Source organism: Scylla paramamosain, chromosome 10 (assembly GCF_035594125.1).
Source record: "Scylla paramamosain isolate STU-SP2022 chromosome 10, ASM3559412v1, whole genome shotgun sequence".
NCBI classification, from domain to species: Eukaryota; Metazoa; Arthropoda; class Malacostraca; order Decapoda; family Portunidae; genus Scylla; species Scylla paramamosain.
The window spans coordinates 4,585,001-4,590,000 of record NC_087160.1 but is presented as its reverse complement, the minus strand read 5'-3'; positions in this window follow the sequence as shown (position 1 = coordinate 4,590,000).

The following is a 5,000-nucleotide window of genomic DNA, read 5'->3' as shown; positions in this document are numbered from 1 at the left end:
GTCTACTTTTTTTATCACATTCACCTCGCGCCTAACACGTCTTTTTTTTTTTGTGTTGATTTGTCTTTTTTTTTCAGACCTTGATCTTCACTTTCGTACCTTTCATTCTCGCTCTCAAATACACGTTTTTTTAAATTTATTTATTTATTTATTTATTTATTTTGTGTGTGTGTGTGTGTGTGTGTGTGTGTGTGTGTGTGTGTGTGTGTGTGTGTGTGTGTGTGTGTGTGTGTGTGTGTGTGAAGTTTACGTACATGCGCTTTTCATTATATTATGTCATTATTATTATTTTTTTTATTTTAGTCTTCTTTCTTATTGTACTTATTTATATATTTACTTTGCTTTTTGTAGTCTGTTTTTTGTACTCTTATTTTTTTATTTATTTTTTTCTTTACTTATTCATGTATCCTCTTACTCTCATTGATTCTTGGTTATATGTATATCTTCTTAATCTTGCATTCCTCTCCCACTTATCTTAGTTATTATTTCTTTTTTTTTTCATTATCCCTTATTTTTTTTTTTTAATCTATGTGTATTTTTTACTATCATGTACACATCCTCCATTTTTGTTACATTTATCGTTCGCTTACCCTTTTCTTTATGCATATTATTGTTGGCCTTTTATTTATTTATTTTATTATTTTATTCATTCATTTGCTATATATATTATTTTTAGCTTGTATTTTTTTTTTGTCATATTTCTTGCCCTTACAATTTATTTATTTTTTCTACTGACATACATATTTACATTTTTTTCCGCTAGATTATCAAAAAATTATCTTAATATAGAGTTTTTATTACATTCGTTGCATAAGTAATAACCTCGATACATTTTTGCTGCCCCTGATTATAATTATTGTTTCTCATTGTAATTTTTATCTCTGCCTTCTTTATGTTTTTTCCAAGCTATATTTCAAAAGGTTATATTGGTATTTACTTTTTTTTTTTGTTATATTCGTGGCTTAAAGAATAATATACTGAGCTATTTTTTTTATTGTCTCTGAATTATTATTGTTATTTTATTTTAGCCATCACGTGTATGCACCGTTTTTTCTTGTTTAATTTGTAAAAAGGTTGATTAATACTTTTTTTTTCTATCATATTCGTTGCTTTTATAATAGGTAAGTTCAGAAATTTTTGCTGTCTCGTTATTATTATTATTATTTTTTTGGTGATTATTTTTTTATTTATTTAATTATTTTATTTTTTTTTATTCAAACCACATAAATGTTTGAAACGTTACATTAATATCTATTTCTTTTTTACGTTCGAGGCCAAAAAATCAATAATATAATAATTCTTAGCACTTTCCGACTGTCACTTTTCTTCTATTTCACATCACGCTTTGATTAAATATTTACTTCTATTTACTTTTTTTTTATTATTTTCCTCGTAAACAAAAATAAATAATTTCTTGTATTCCCTGGTAATAAATTTTCATCCATGCTATTTGCGATCATGCATCCATCTTTTTCTTTTTTTCTTTTTCCTCTCGTTCTTTCTCTTTTTTCTTACTTTCTCCCATCCTTCCTAACTGTCTATTTGCCCTTCTGCCTTTCTTCCTTTCTTTCTTTCTTTCTTTCTTTCTTTCTTTCTTTCTTTCTCTTTTTTTCTTTTCTTTTCTTTCATTCTTCCTTCCTTCCTTCCTTCCTTCCTTCCTTCCCTCCTTTCTTTCCTTCCTTTCTTCTTTCTTTCCTTTCTTTTTTTTTCCACTTCAATCTCACGTCGTTGATTTGAAGTCACGAATTCCAGGAAGTTTTACCGTCAGTATTTTATTTTTCTTATTTTTTTTTTAGTCCTATATGTATTTTTTTCACTTTCTCTTTTTTTTTTTTCCCTGCCAATCAGCGGAGGGTGTTATCTCTCGCACTGATTTGCCGCCACGTGATTGGCTGACCTTGCCTGCCTGGTTACCCTTTGTCCAATCAGCAGCCAGATTACCATTGATGGCTGGTGATTGGTGCTTTTGGGCTACCCTTGTGTTGCTTGGGGTCAGAGAGAGAGAGAGAGAGAGAGAGAGAGAGAGAGAGAGAGAGAGAGAGAGAGAGAGAGAGAGAGAGAGAGAGAGAGAGATACCAGCAAAAGATGAGAATATGGTTCTGGTTTGGTGTTGGAATGCTCTCCTCCTCCTCCTCCTCCTCCTCCTCCTCCTCCTCCTCCTCCTCCTCCTCCTCCTCCTCCTCCTCCTCCTCCTTCACCTCCTTCAGTGCAAAGCAAACTCATGCCCCCCTAAAGGAAACACTCAAGTTTAATGTCTTTTCCTTTACCTTCACGATGCCTTCCTCCTCATTCTCGCCCTCATCTCCCTCTCCCTCTCCCTCTCTCCAGTCCCTCCACATGCACACTCCACTCAGGGACACCTCGCATCTCATTCTCCTTCCACAAGAACGTAGGGGAAGCTGGAAGAAGCCTGCAGCCATATTCATTCTTGTCCCTGTATTGAACTTGCTTATCTGTATCCACTTGTTATCTGTTATGTTTTTTTTCTGTAAATTTTAAAGGCTCCGTACTGATTCTGCACTGCTGTTGTTGTTACTGACTCTGTTCTAGTCATCTGCCCCTCTTTTTGATAGCCAGTTTCTTCTTTTCTCTCTAAAATCTAACTTCATCAAGCTTGGACACGTTACTTGTAGTCCTGTCTTGATTACTAACCCTGAGAATCTTGTCCACATTATTCTTGTTACATCTATAAACTTTATCAGTATCAAGCTTGAGCCCGTTACTTCTTGTTCTCTCCTTATTACTAACCCAAGAGATTCTGTTTAATTGCCCCTGTCTTGTTATATCCCTGGTAACTCTATTATCCTTAAATTCGTTATCCCTAGTCCCCTGATTACTAACCCTAAGGATCTTGGTTACATTATTTATTATATTCTTTTCATAAACTGTATCAATCTTGAACTCGTTAATTTAAGTTCTCTTCTGATTACTAACCTTGGTGATCTTGTTCATACCAGCCTTAATACATTCCTCATGAACTTTATCGGGCATGAACCAGTTACTTCTAGTCTGCATCACCCTTGTTATATCCCTCGTAAAATTTAATATCAATCTTGAGCCTGTTACTTCTTTTCCTATATTGATTACTAACACTAAGACTTTTGTTCACATCTCCCTTCGTTATATATCCCTTACGCAGCTTATCATTCTTGTTCGTGCTGCTGTCAACTATACAAATCACATATCACAAATACATATCACAGTCATCACCTTTGCTACATATACTTTGATTACTGAGCCTAAAAATCTTGTTTGCATCACAATTGATATATTCCTTATATAGCTAAAAAATGCCTCCATCAGATCCACTCTTAGCCACACCTCATCACCATCTCCCCCTCCATCACCTCCTCCTCCTCCTCCTCCTCTTCAATCCTCCTCCTCCTCCTCCAGCTCAGCGTGACAGTTCCCATCGCCTCTCCCACACTCTCGCCCTTCTCTATCTATATGATTTCATTCTATAGTAAGTTTTCCCATTCAACCTTCAGTTCTTATCGCCCTTAGTAATTTATCTAGCCTCTTACTCTAATCTCTCTCTCTCTCTCTCTCTCTCTCTCTCTCTCTCTCTCTCTCTCTCTCTCTCTCTCTCTCTCTCTCTACGGCTGTGTGTTTGCGTTTGTGTGTCTGTCTGTGCGTCTCCGTGCCTCCCTTCCTTCCTGCCTGTCTGACCGCTCATATTCTCTCTCTCTCTCTCTCTCTCTCTCTCTCTCTCTCTCTCTCTCTCTCTCTCTCTCTCTCTCTCAAGCACGAATCCTTCACCCTTCCATTCTCCCTCTCCCTCTCTCCCTCTCTCCCTCTCTCCCTCACTCTCTCTCCCTCACTCTCGCTCTCACTGTCCCGCCTCTCAGTCTGATGATGTCTATTCACGCTGGTTACCTGGCCCTCTCCTCAAGCATTCCTGTGTCCTCCTAATTCTCCTTCTGTACCATCTATTTCTCCTTTATTCTGTCTATCTCTCCTTTATTCCATTTATTTTTTTCTTTTATGTTTCTTTCTCTTGTTTCATTTATTTCTCTCTTATTTTCTCTCTATCTCTTCTTTATTCTATCTGTTTTTCCTAATTCATATATTTCTTCTTCTGTTCCATCTATTTCTCCTTTATTCCATCTGTTTTTTTTTCTTCTATTCCTTCTGTCTTTTCTTTATTTTCTTTTTCTTTCTCTCCTTTTCATTCTTTCTTCATTTTCTCCGTAGCCGTTTCATCATCATATTTTTTTTTTCCATTTCCCCATTCGGTTTTCTTCCTTTGCTATTTATTTTTTTCTTTATATGCAAATCTTTCTTAATTCTATCTATTTCTCGTTATTCCATTTCTTCCCTCTTTCCTTCCTTTTCGTTTTTTTCTTCATCTTCTCCATAGCTTTTTTTTTCCCCTCCTTATTGTCATTTTCCCTTCGTTTTCCTCTTTCTTTTCCTGTTTATTTTTCCTTTATTCTATACATAATCTCTTTTTTCCTATACATTTCATTTGTTTTTTCTTATCTTTTCTCCTTTCGTTTCGTTTTGTTTCCCCTTTTTTAATTTCTCATTTTTTTCTTTCTGTCTCATAACCCTTTCTGCATTTGTTTCCTATATAGAAGTGTTTTTTCCTTCTTTCTCTTCATTTCGTTTCCATCTTTCATCATCCTCTCCGTATTTCTCTCCAGTTCTTTCATTCTTATTATCTTTCTCTCTCCTCCATCTCTTCATTTTCCTTGGTTTCTCTTCTTATTCTCTTCACATTCCTCTTTCTCTCTCCTTTCGTCTGTCCTCACTCAAAAAACACGATTCTACTTGTTTCTCCATCGTCATTACTCTCTCTCTCTCTCTCTCTCTCTCTCTCTCTCTCTCTCTCTCTCTCTCTCTCTCTAAGAACATGGTCATTTTTAACTACTACTACTACTACTACTACTACTACTACTACTACTACTACTGTGTGTGTGTGTGTGTGTGCGTATCTATTATCTCTTTCTCTCTCTCTCTCTCTCTCACCCCTCCTACCCTCCCCCTTCTCTCCCTCC